A 14,288-nucleotide genomic window follows, 5' to 3' on the forward strand; every position below is an offset into this window, starting at 1 on the left:
GTGGCACCCTATAGGGCTCTGTTTAAAGTAGTACACTAAATAAGGAACAGGGTGACATTTGGAACAGAAGAACAGTTCCTCAAAACCATCATCACGTCACTCCCTCATTATAGACATGTCATAGTAATTGTCCTGAGATGTCCATTGTTGGGTTCATAGTTTGGGTTCATAGTGGTCACTAGGGGTCAACTGTTTTTCTTATTGATGACATCTCCTACAATAAACTGCAGCATATGAATGACCTTCATGCAGAATATGCTCACCGGGGTGGCAGCAGTGGGGAGGTTGAATGTCAGAGCAGAGTACTGGACATCCTCATCCTGTTTCTGGGGCAGAGGCAGTTGGACGGTGGAATATAGAGGCACTTCCTGATTTTTGGAGCGAGACAAGTGGACGCTGGTGTAGTGAACATCATCCTGGTCGTCTGTGGCTGCTGTCTGTGCTGCAGTAGGGTTCATGGCCATGCTTGAAACGTTGTCATACACTGGACTAGAGTCTAACTGATGGGGTGAGAGGACAGACAACATGAGGAGTGTAAAGTCCCACAAATACTGCACAGTCAACACAGTCATCTTCTGATTCCAACAGACTCACCTGTCCATTGTCTGCTGTGTCTCTTGTGTCAGAGGTGGATTTGCAGGACTTCTTCCTGTTTTGTAAACGAATGAATGAATGAATGAATTAATTAATCTTCTAAAGTGAAATAATAACCAACAAAAAAACTCACCTGAACCACATGAGTCCAGAGAGACAGAGGATGACAACCAGAACAACCACTATGATTCCTACAGCTGCAGTCACAACTGAGGTTTGTTTCCCTAAAATAAAATATGGATGATATGAGTACATGGTATGATATAATAAACTAAAAATAAACTTATATACAGGACATTAATACAATACTTGTTAAGGGATCTTATAACCCCAATGTATAGTTATAAACTAAGGTGTAATAAGACAAAGTATAATGATTAAGATTTGCTTGAAACATGTCGTTTTATATTGAAGTTTTGAAGATTAAACTTTACCTGCTACAATGATCATCAGAGCTGTAGAGTTCATAGATCCTCTTCCATTCTGGGCCTCACAGTAGTATTCTCCTCTGACCTCAGAGCTGATGGTTGTGAAATTGTATGTCTTTTCAGATCCTGTCAGTGAAGCTCCATTCTTCTTGTACCAGGTGTATTTGTCCACAGGTGGGTTGGCATCACTGCTGCAGGTCAGAGTCACTGAACTGCCCTCCACTATTTCACCAGAGGGACTGACTGACACTGAGGTGTTCCTTGAGCCATCTGGTAAAATATCATTTTCTAGAGCATTAAGGCAGTAGTTATATTACAAATTCACATGACATCTCATGTCAAAATTACATTCTCAATTCTAAATTCTCAGAGAACTAAAATTACACAAAACATCAACAATAACACATTTGGAGATGCTATGCTTAGCATTCAGGCACTAAGGTACTTTACTCACATTTCACATCCATGTTTATGGTTCTAGACCTGTCTGTCCCCATCTCATTCTGGGCCTCACAGTAGTACTCTCCAGTGTCAGACGATTTGATTTGATTGAAGGTATGATGTGGTCCTGTGTTCTGATTGAAGACACTCTGATAGTGACCTCCATTCTTCCTGAACCACCAGGTACAACTCTGGACAGGTGGGTTGGCATCACTGCTGCAGGTCAGAGTCACTGAACTGCCCTCCACTATTTCACCAGAGGGACTGACTGACACTGAGGTGTTCCTTGGTCCATCTGATGTAAAAGACAATGAATTTAGTAAAAGTACAAATAGGCCACTTATTAAACATTTTATATAAACATTCCACAATTGTACTTTTCACCACAATGCCTTTTAGATTCACCCTCTTATTGAAGATGATCAATTAAAGTACCATGTGGAGCTAATATCTGTCACTACAATGCTAATATAGCAAGCTAAAGGTTTAAATCCCATGTACTTACATGTGACAGTGAGAGTCTCTTCAGCAGAGGGGAGATCCTCAAGGCCTTCTACAGCACAGGAGTATCTGCCAGTATCCTCACTGCTGACTGAGAATAGGCTATAGACAGGAGAGTAGGTGTTGCTGTTTGGTATAGGCTGTCCATTCTTATACCAACTATAGGCTGTGATGGAGTCCAGTGTACATTTGGTTCTACATGTCAGTGTGACTCTCTCCCCCTCTGACACAGATCTACGATTCATTTCCAACACAACATCTAGAGTAAATGGAAACAAATTATTATTCTACTCCTTCTATATATGTCCTCTTATGTGAAATACTACATTTGGGATATTGCCATCACATACCACTATGGTGTCTGTATGACTTCCCTTAATAAGGTAATCACAGTTATAGATGTGAGATGTGTGACAGATTACCTGTGACAGTCAGGGAGACAGGTGAGCCAGAAAACGTTCCTCCAGATGTTATGAATCTGAACATGTACCCAGCAGAGTCACTCAATCTCAGGTCTGTGATTCTCAGGGTACAGTCACTCTCCTTATCCCCAAGGTACTCTATATGACCCTCATACCCTGGCACTGAGCTCAGATCTTCAGCATCCATACCAGACCATTTAGTAAACCAGAAAGCTTTTTTGATCTCATAATAACTGGGATATGTGTAAGAGCAGGATATGTCCACTGTTGACCCCTTCAAGGTACAGATACTCTGATGGGTGTAAGTCACACTCCAACAGTTCTTACCTGAAAGAAAAAAATACCATATAACACCTTGTATAAATCTTAAATTACAATATCTACCAATATCTACTGATGTTGTTTGTAAAGTAGAAGAAAACCAGTTACTGTTTACAGTAGTGAAAACCCAAATGATTAAATAATGATCAATATTCATTGATTAATTGACATTAGTCTCACAACCTTAAACATTGTATTTATATGAAATGTGTATAAAAAAAGTCCACACTCACACACTGCAGGAGAGTGGAGATCCTCACGGCCTTTTACAGCACAGGAGTAACTGTCTGCATCACTAAAGTAGTCTGAGTACAGGCTGGAAGTGTCCTCCTTTACTTTGTGTCCGTTCAGAGAGAGTGACATCTGAGCCAGATTTCCATGAGCCTGTTGTAAATGAGAAGTAATATGATGCTGAATCCTCCTTTCTCAGGTCTGTGATTCTCAGGGTGCAGTCATTCTCCTTATTCCCACGGTACTCTATAATATCTTCATATTTATCTTGGATTTGAGTCCAAGTTAAACTCTTCCGTTTATTCCATGTGGTTGTTGTGACTGTATAACCACTGGGATATGTGTAAGAGCAGGACAGATCCACTGTTGACCCCTTCAAGGTACAGATACTATTCTTGGTGTAGGTCACACTCCAGCCATTCTGACCCAGTACCACTGAAACACAGTCACAAAACAGAAGGGAATCAGAATTAAGTCAAGGTCTTATGGCTCACACTGACAGTAGGGTTCTGTCCAAACTTTGTTGCCATAGTTGCTGAGTTGAGTGTGAATGGAAACCACAGATAAGCATCACTCAGTGAGGTGTGAAAGACAACTATTTAAAGTGAAGTGGAGACACCTAACAGAACACACCAGAATAACATTATGATTCTTATCCTTTTAGAAATGTCTGTATATTATTAATTAGAGCAACTAAAACATTATGAATGAGACCATACCTGCTACAGACCAGAGAAAGACCACCAACACACTTCCTGCTGTTCTCAAGGCCATTGTTGCATCTCCCACCCTGCAGTCTTAGAAACATAAACAACAAGTCACTCTATAGCTGGTGAATAACTCCACCTGATACATTGAAGTAGAAACTGTAAATGGGGTACAGGGCCTCATTACTGAAAATGAACCAGGCTCATATTGTGTTGTGTTGTATTGTTCTATATGGTTGTCTATGTGAATACTGTCTGTCTGTAAGTCTATTGCACTATGTATGTAATGTGTGTGACGTGTTGCATGTCTGTCAACATCTGTCTATTTAAGATGACATGTTGTATGATGCAAAAATAATTTCCTAATCGATACGATAAATGTATCATCATCATCAACAACAACAGTCACTTATTGAACAGATGTGTAGAACTGTAAACACATATTTCTACGTTGATTGTTCAGAAGATGTTTTAATCTCAGAACCCCAAATATAGGAGGATAAATGTTCAATCCTCTACGGTCCGTCAAGCTGTACAGCAGCCTAAAGACTGACCACCAGGTTCAATGATAGCTCCTATCCCCAAGCTGTGAGGACAAACAGCAAGTGACTCTCACACACACACACACACACACACACACACACACACACACACACACACACACACACGCACACGCACACGCACGCACACACACACACACCACAGACACACAACACACACACAGACAGACACCATCTGTAGTGAAGGCCCATATGGCCCATGGAGTCTGTATCAAAGTCTAGAGAGCTGGTTGTTATGGATGTAGAAAAGTTAAAACACGCATCCTACACAGTATAGATGTCCACACTACTCCCTATCAGTCTGGTCCTGAAGGGCCCTCAGCTAAATCCACTGTGTCATACACACACACACACACACACACACACACACACACACACACACACACACACACACACACACACACACACACACACACACACACACACACACACACACACACACACTACAGTGTTACAATGTTTGTTTACATGTCTTTTTTACCCAGGTTAATCATCTCATCCCTATGTAGATCAACACTCCTACACGGAGACACTTTATGAATACTGACCCTGATGTAACAACCAAAACACAGCTCAAAACATAACAAGAAGTAAAATGATACATTACCCTCAAGAATATGACTTATGACTAATAACTAAAAACTATATTTCAAGATATTGTCAAGAGTACTTATAGAGTGAAGTGGAGAGGAGAGGTCTGTACAGTGAGTCAACTGACTGGTAGTGAGTGGAAACTGCTAGAAAGTGTCAGTTCTGTGGTTGATACATATTTATAGTAGTCAGAACACAAGTAGCTGATACAGAACTGTCCTTTCCTTCCTCTTTAAGACATTAACATGTCTGTTCCAGTGTTCTAGACTAGAGCTCTCCCTACTGGCATCTCAACATTACTGCACCATCCTAATAATAATGTCCTCAATAACGTTGGGATAATAACAACATAACAATACATCAGATAGAATGGTGAAACACAACACTGGCTACTTGACAAAGTCACATTTAAGGACACAAACACTGATGTCTGTAATAGTACAACATACCACTATCATATTATGTTACACTGTTGACCCTTGTGTACAGTACTGGTAGTAGCATTAGTTAGCAGAGGAATCAGTATCATGATCACCATAGCCTGCTGTATTGACTGCTGCTGTCCATATACTGTATAGTCTAATGTAGCCTGTTATCCATATATAGTCTAATGTAGCCTGTTATCCATATAAAGTCTAATGTAGCCTGTTATCCATATATAGTCTAATGTAGCCTATTATCCATATATAGTCTAGTGTAGACTGTTATCCATATATAAACTAATGTAGCCTGTTATCCATATATAGTCTAATGTAGACTGTTATCCATATATAGTTTAATGTAGACTGTTATCCATATATAGTCTAATGTAGCCTGTTATCCATATATAGTCTAATGTAGCCTGTTATCCATATATAGTCTAATGTAGCCTGTTATCCATATATAGTCTAATGTAGCCTGTTATCCATATATAGTCTAATGTAGCCTGTTATCCTTATATAGTCTAATGTAGCCTGTTATCCATATACCGTCTAATGTAGCCTTTTATCCATATATAGTCTAATGTAGCCTGTTATCCATGTATAGTCTAATGTAGCCTGTTATCCATGTATAGTCTAATAAACCACGTTATCCATATATAGTCTAATGTAGCCTGTTATCTATATATAGTCTAATTTAGCCTGTTATCCATATATGGTCTAATGTAGCCTTTTATCCATATGTAACAGTATAGCTTCCGTTCCTCTCCTCGCTCCTACCTGGGCTCGAACCGGGGACCCTCTCTCGGTGAAGGGCTTTAAGAAAGGTGTGAACATCTTCATGAGGAGAGAGAGGGACTTTACAAGAAATGTCTGTCTTATATGTCATAGGCTACTTGTATTTCTTCATTGGTGGCTACAATATGGAGAGTGGATAGATGGGTCCCTCCTGAGAGGTTTGAGAAACACTAGTTCTGGTGGGGGTGGTGTTCATTCCCCAAACATGTTGCTAAAACTGTATTTGGTTTTTATAACACCGTTATACATAGCCTTTCTGAATAATGACATTACATTAATAACGACACTACATATGATTTGATAAAACTGTATTTCATTATGAATGAATACAACTGATTGACATAATAAAACAGTCATTTGTACACCCAGCTCCCCCACATGCTGAGAGGATACAAACAGATTGTCATTTTACATTGATGCTCTCAAACAATCATTCTTTGCTCCTCATATTGTCAATTTGGTCATTTTGAATTTAATTAGTCCACTGAACAGACATGTATTAGTCCACTGAACATACATGTATTAGTCCACTGACTGTACATGTACAGTATATATTCACTGAACTGAAGATGTGGGTCTCATTCCAATATCACAACAGCACACTACTTGTTTCATTTAAGGTGGTCTGGTGTGGATGTTAGAACACCACATGGACACTGGGGGTGCTCCCGGCTGACTACATTTCAGTCAAGCTGTGTGCAGCAACCAATGGTTGTGTGCCACATCATCAATTGCGCAGTCGGGAATCACGGGTTAACTCATATCTTAAACACATACCTATATATATATATATAGTCTGCCTGGGACAATATAGTCTGCCTGGAACATGCCCTATATTCAATTGGAATTAATTTCCAAAACAGCTCAGGCCGAGGGAGAGGGGAAAGGAAATCAGAGGAGCACCCCTCTTCACTTTGATTGACACTTCACACACTCATACTGTATGTCCAGTGTTCTGTCTGTGTGTCAGAGGACTACAAAAGTGGTGACACTCCCCAACACCCTCATTCTATCCAAGCTTCCTGTTCCCTTTTAAGGTAGGTACAGTACACGGTCCCTCCTCCTCTTCCTCAATCTTCATATTCATTATTATGTTCTTCCTCTTCTTCCTCCCTCTGTCATATCCAGACGGTGCGTGGTGTTCAGGATAGTCTGGATGGTCAGGGTGGTCAGGGTTGCCATGGTTTCCTGTCTCTTCATCTATGGTCAGGCTTGTATTTGATGCAACATTTATCATCATAGAGACAGCCAGTGGTCCTCCAGAAGAAACACTCATCACAATTGATGGGAGCCATCCTCCTGGGCCTGGGAGAGAGACACACAAACAGTATGAAAACACAATCCTGTCCCCACCTTCTGTCAGTTGTCTGTAATTTTGTACAATTCATGGCCCATAGATTAGTAACACTTTAGAATAAAACATTACAAATGCTTATATCATTTTAAATGATAGATTATGTTTTGACAGACAGATGGATGTCCATACCCTGTGGAGTCGTACTGGGAGGCTGAGGAAGTGTTGAGGCCTATAGGGTTGGTCCTCTGAGGAGAGGGAGGGGTTCTCTGCATCCAGCGGTCTGGGTACCTGATCACCAGCCTGGTGCTCTCCAGCAGCCACTGTCAAAATACATAAAGTGGAACCAATAGGAACCAATAACACAGTTCCAAAAGTACAATGGAACCAATAGCCTAGTCCTAATAGTACAATGGAACCAATTGCATAGTCCCAAAAGTACAATCTCCTATAGTGCATGCTAAATAATTGAAAGCACATCTCACATAGTTAAATGCATTTCACAGCATTATGTTTCATCCCACCACTCACCTGGAGCCTCTCCAAGGCGCGAGCAGTCATGTTGGTATTCTTGAAGTTGACGAAGGCACATAATCTCTCATGTAGAACTCTGATGCTCTCTATCTCACCACACATATAACCACAACTAGAGAGAGACAGAATATAGAGAGTATTAGAGTTGCCTCCCGAGCCTCAGAAGCCTGATACCTGATTGCATGAACACTTTGGAGCCTACTCTCCCATCTTGTGTCACTCCATGACTTCACTGTTATGTTCACGTGTTTCTTCAGAACACTTCATCTTTGTGTGCCAGCTGAAAAGAAGGTGAAGAGCTTTTGCACATGCCCAAAAAACCCAACTGCATCTTTTGAAGATTTGGCAGCATCTGCAATGACAAGGTTTAGAGTATGTGCTCCACATGGGACCAACACGGCTCTGGGATTTTCTTTGAGAAGTCTGGCTTGTACTCCTTGGTGCTTGCACTTCATGTTGGCCCCATTGTCATACGCTTGCCCTCTGCAATCTTCAAATAGAATCTTCATCTCGTTGAGCTTATCTAAGATGACAGTGGACAGATTCAAGCCTGTTGTAAACCTCTAAATTCACAAAGCAGAGGAAGTGCTCCTTGATCTCTGGCTTTCCCTTTAAAGCCACGCTTCTCAGAATAATGGACTTTGCTACTGGTGACTAATGTCAGGTTTACAGTCCACGATAATGGAGAAGTACTTTGTCTCTTACTTGAGTCACTATTGCTTCCACAATCTGTATCAGTTCATTCTGTTTGCACTTCAAGGTAATGAGCATGTGTCTCTCCATCTTTAATTCTGCTGAGATGATTTTCCATAACGGGGCCACATTTTGCCAGTAATTCAACCTATTTTAGGAAGTTTCCATTATCTGGTTGGAAGAGTTTGTCTGATGAACCACTGAATGCTAGGTTTCTTTCAGCCAGAGACTGGGTGATACTTATTAAACGTGTAAGGATATCCCACCATCTCTTTCTTTCAGCCTCCAAAATTGTCATTTGTATCTGGTCAAGAGTCTGTCCCCGACTTAGGCGCAGATCAAGTTCTCTCCACTTAATCATATTGCTTGTGTGTTCAGGACTACCCTCATGGTGTTTCAGAATGGCGTTGATATTTCACCAGTCATTCACGCCTTCCTTTATTATTTTGTAGTCTTTTGTAGAAAAGAGCTTACGGCAAAAACAATACACAGCGTTGTTTTTAATTGAGTATGAAAGCCAGCTCCTGGTAATCTTTTCCCCATTTAGCCAGCTCCTGGTAATCTTTTCCCCATTTAGCCAGCTCCTGGTAATCTTTTCCCCATTTATCCAGCTCCTGGTAATCTTTTCCCCATTTAGCCAGCTCCTGGTAATCTTTTCCCCATTTAGCCAGCTCCTGGTAATCTTTTCCCCATTTAGCCAGCTCCTGGTAATCTTTTCTCCATTTAGCCAGCTCCTGGTAATCTTTTCTCCATTTAGCCAGCTCCTGGTAATCTTTTCCCCATTTAGCCAGCTCCTGGTAATATTTTCCCCATTTAGCCAGCTCCTGGTAATCTTTTCCCCATTTAGCCAGCTCCTGGTAATCTTTTCTCCATTTAGCCAGCTCCTGGTAATCTTTTCCCCATTTAGCCAGCTCCTGGTAATCTTTTCTCCATTTAGCCAGCTCCTGGTAATCTTTTCCCCATTTAGCCAGCTCCTGGTAATCTTTTCCCCATTTAGCCAGCTCCTGGTAATCTTTTCCCCATTTGACAGCTGTCTCTGTAATAAGCCTGAATGGAAACCTCTTCTAGACTTGTCTTTAGGGTAAGAAAAATCCAGTCCTGGTTTGAATGGACCTCCGCGCACTAACTCAGTCCTCATAGAGTCTGTTAAGACTGGGGGGCCAGTCTGCTGGGTCATTTGGTGGAGCAGCAAACTGTTCTATTAGGGTCTGAGCTGCTTGTATCTGATGCTGGCTGTACACCTCTGGTTGTGCTAGTACTGGCTGAGGCTGCCTGTACTTCACCTGGGTCTGTGGTAGTATTTGCTGAAGCCAGCCATACTGGGTCTGTGTTAGTACTTGTATTGGGTCTGTGTTAATAGCTGCTGAAGCCAGCTGTACTGGGTCTGTGTTAGTACTTGCTGAAGCTGCCAGTACTGCGTCTGTGTTAGTATTTGCTGAAGCCGGCTGTACTGGGTCTGTGTTAGTATTTGCTGAAGCCGGCTGTACTGGGTCTGTGTTAGTACTGGTTGAAGCTGGATGTGGATCAACTGAGTCTGTGCTTGTACTGGCTGATGATCGAGCATCTTCTCTACTGACAAACTTAAGCATAGCACCTGTAAATTAAAGATATCAATACTATTATTAATTTTATCAGCTGCTTCAGGCCCATTCAAACTGGCTCCCCCAGATTTCCTTTTATACATTTTAAAATATAAAATACTATTTACACTATGGCTTGGATGAATAATTGATGGTTATTATTTACTGAGAGATGTGCATCCATATTGCCCAGTATGCCCAGCTAATCAACATTTTAAATTAAATATATAGATCAATAGTGTAACGCCCTGGCCATAGAGAGGGGTTTTTTGTTCTTTATTTTGGTTAGGCCAGGGTGTTACATTGGGTGGGCGTTCTATGTTCCTTTCTCTATGTTTTTGTATTTGTTTTGGGCCGTGTGTGGCTCCCAATCAGGCACAGCTGAAGCTCGTTGTTGCTGATTGGGAGTCACACATAAGGAGCATGTTTTTCCTTTGGGTTTTGTGGGTAATTGTTTCTGTTAGTGTTTGCACCTGACAGGACTGTTTGGCTGTCAGTTTTCTCATATTGTTTTGTATAGTGTTCTCTCTGATATTAAATATTCTATGATGAACACTAACTCTGCTGCACCTTGTTCCACTCTCTCTCACGACAGCCCTTACAAATAGTCAATGTCAATCCATTGCTTTCCATAATGCATTAGTCCAGAGTTGTAACTAAACCTTGACTGAGAGACTAGATATTCATTGTCTTGCTTTAAAATGATGTGCGCCTAAGAGGAGTGCCATCACGCCCATATATTGTCTGGACTGGTCCCCACAGAGGTTGCCACTGGAAAGCGCAAGTTTCATTTTGTGCACAATCATATGAACACATATGAACGCATGTTCATGGGCGACGCGGTTATATTTTCCAAGCTGCAGTTTATAAACACCGTTGCCCGTTAGCGTTTATCAAACTTAATAGATAGTTGTATTTCACTCTCACTTTTGTCAGGCACAAAGTAACAGAACACAGCCCTGGAAGTGGCTGGTAATCAAGCAAGACACAGACAGACCAAGAGATGTACTGCCCAGCTAGGATAACAAGACAGACAGACTAGAGACAGATGCACTGCAAGCTAGCACATCAATTTAACTTTACATCAAACTTGGAGAGGAGAGAACACAAGTTTACCTGATTGCTGTTCCCGCAATTCACTCTCGTTGTTTTTATTTCTCTTTTTGTGACCGGAAGGATAGTTCCACTTCATCCTTTCATCGAAGTTGTAAACATTGACACATTGACACTCGCTTTAACACGAGGGGGAGGCGGGGCCCTTGCGTAATTTGTGGGGCCCTACGCAACTTGCGTAGTGAGCGTATAGGGCCGCCCGGCTCTGGATAGGGCAGAGAGTTAGAGCTCCAGACACCAGTAGCAGTATGAACCATTCCCAAAGAAATACAAGAAAGTAGAAATAGTCCATCCAGATCTTCACCACCTAGGAAATCTGTTGGACAACTTATATTATAGTACTCCTGCAATAGTCTAGGGATTGACACACACACACACACACACACACACACACACACACACACACACACACACACACACACACACACACACACACACACACACACACACACACACACACACACACACACACACACACACACACACACACACACACACACACACAGGCATCCAAACGCACACACTTGTACAATGTCTGAACTACTGGGAAATAATCTGGCAAGGTCGAGAGGTGTGTGTGTGTGTGTGTGTGTGTGTGTGTGTGTGTGTGTGTGTGTGTGTGTGTGTGTGTGTGTGTGTGTGTGTGTGTGTGTGTGTGTGTGTGTGTGTGTGTCTAGCCACTCACGGTTACATGGTTCAGTATTACCATCTTGTGTCCAATAGGTAGAAATACAAGAAACAACATCAAAGTGGAAATAGTTATGAATCAATGTAAGTTAATAAAACAATCACTTTATTTGTTGCCTAAACTTCAGCTTATTTACAACATGATGTTTATACTGTACTCAATGTAAAATAAAATACATAATAATGAATAATGAATAATTTGATAATAAAACAAGCAATATCATGACACTGAACAATATGGTATTACATAATATAAAATATAAAATGACCAATAATATCTGACAGCAATACAAAGTAAAACATATTTAAACACATCAGGAGCAACTCCAGAGCTACAAATATTTAAAAGCTCCTGTTAATATTGTTTCTTTTTGTGTCACGCAGACAAGCCAAAACTTTATATGTTATAAAATCTGGAATTGGCAAAATCCCATAAAAACAGATAAGCAATACAATCTATAGACAGCAAACAGATAAGTACACGAGAAAAGTAGGCCAGTTCAGAAAGGAAACCCGAGTGTCCAATTAGAGACTAGTATCATTCACCACCACCTTATTCTGTGGTCTATTTAAACTGACCGGGTCTGTTCTCACATCAGTCTACAACTGCTACTGTTACTATACGCTGGCTTCTTTTCCTCCACTGACTCTGCTGCTGTAACTACTGTTACTATACGCTGGCTTCTTTTCCTCCACTGACTCTGCTGCTGTAACTACTGTTACTATACGCTGGCTTCTTTTCCTCCACTGACTCTGCTGCTGTAACTACTGTTACTATACGCTGGCTTCTTTTCCTCCACTGACTCTGCTGCTGTAACTACTGTTACTATACGCTGGCTTCTTTTCCTCCACTGACTCTGCTGCTGTAACTAGCTGTTTCTAGCTATGCTGCTGATTTCTGATATAATGTTTTCTTTGTGAATGCTCGCTAGCTGTGTTTGAACCTCCCAGCATCGTTCAATATGCTCATGTTGCAGTGTTTGGCTGCTGCAGGGATGTGATTGATTGCGAGGATCAACCATGTTGCTGCTCTGTTGTCAATCAATAGCCGGCTACAAGCTAGCTAAGTAGAACTAGCATCGAGAGTAACCTATCATACTGCCCACTTGTTTCTTCCCAATACCAGCTTCGAGCTGAGTCAGTGTGCTCCGTGAACCATCATGGAGAATACTCCCTCATCCATACAAGGAAGAAGTAGTCTATGCTAGACTAGCATACAGGCTATGTGTTGCTATACAGTGAGTGAGTAGCAATGTTTTCTGATCATGAGCAGGAGATTAGCTCCTCCCACCACCCCAGCCTCCACCTGTTAGGTTCTGTGTTCCTGCTGGGGGATTGGTATAGTTTACTGCTACCCTGAAGGAGCAGAGCCTATATCGCCAAGATTGAAATTAATAATTTGCTCATAAAAAATTACAAATATTTCTATGTGAAATGTAATCAAATCTGGAAATGGCCAAATCTCATAGAAAAAGAGCAGAAGCATAATCTATCCCATTTATCATCTATTAACTGTATTTATCATCTATATACATACTGTATTGATCATCTATATACATACTGTATTGATCATTAGGAGAACAATCTACATTCCAGCATTTACTCAAAAGATAAAGATCATTGTCTGGTAAACCTTGATGCTGTCGCTCTTCAGTCCAGGTTCAGTGGTGGTTCTCTTCAGTCCAGGTTATGTGTTGGTTCTCTTCAGTCCAGGTTCTGTGGTATTTCTCTTCAGTCCAGGTTCTGTTTTGGTTCTCTTCAGTCCAGGTTCTGTTTTGGTTCTCTTCAGTCCTGGTTCTGTTTTGGTTCTCTTCAGTCCAGGTTCTGTTTTGGTTCTCTTCAGTCCAGGTTCTGTTTTGGTTCTCTTCAGTCCTGGTTCTGTTTTGGTTCTCTTCAGTTCAGGTTCTGTTTTGGTTCTCTTCAGTCCTGGTTCTGTGGTGGTTCTTTTCAGTCCAGGTTCTGTGGTGGTTCTCTTCAGTCCAGGTTCTGTTTTTGTTCTCTTCAGTCCAGGTTCTGTTTGGGTTCTCTTCAGTCCTGGTTCTGTGGTGGTTCTGTTCAGTCCAGGTTCTGTGGTGGTTCTCCCCAGTTCTCATAATCGGAGGGCTCAGCATCTATCTGAGGTGCTGTGTCACTGTCCAGGTTCTGTGGTGGTTCTCCCCAGTTCTCATAATCGGAGGGCTCAGCATCTATCTGATGGTCTGTGTCACTGTCCAGGTTCTGTGGTGGTTCTCCCCAGTTCTCATAATCGGAGTGCTCAGCATCTATCTGAGGTGCTGTGTCACTGTCCAGGTTCTGTGGTGGTTCTCCCCAGTTCTCATAATCGGAGGGCTCAGCATCTATCTGATGGTCTGTGTCACTGTCCAGGTTCTGTGGT

At 41.5% G+C, this 14,288-nt stretch overlaps 1 long non-coding RNA gene across 1 annotated transcript; it reads right to left on the reverse strand.

The window, feature by feature from the left end:
• Positions 1–726: 726 nt before the first annotated feature.
• Positions 727–1,236, reverse strand: LOC115178728 (uncharacterized). The gene is made up of 2 exons (XR_003872678.1): positions 1,029–1,236; positions 727–818 (listed from the first exon to the last, which is right to left on the reverse strand). It is a non-coding gene; the product is annotated as an uncharacterized LOC115178728 (long non-coding RNA).
• Between the last annotated feature and the right edge of the window lie 13,052 nt (positions 1,237–14,288).

This window comes from Salmo trutta, chromosome 38 (genome assembly GCF_901001165.1).
Source record: "Salmo trutta chromosome 38, fSalTru1.1, whole genome shotgun sequence".
Taxonomy (NCBI): Eukaryota; Metazoa; Chordata; class Actinopteri; order Salmoniformes; family Salmonidae; genus Salmo; species Salmo trutta.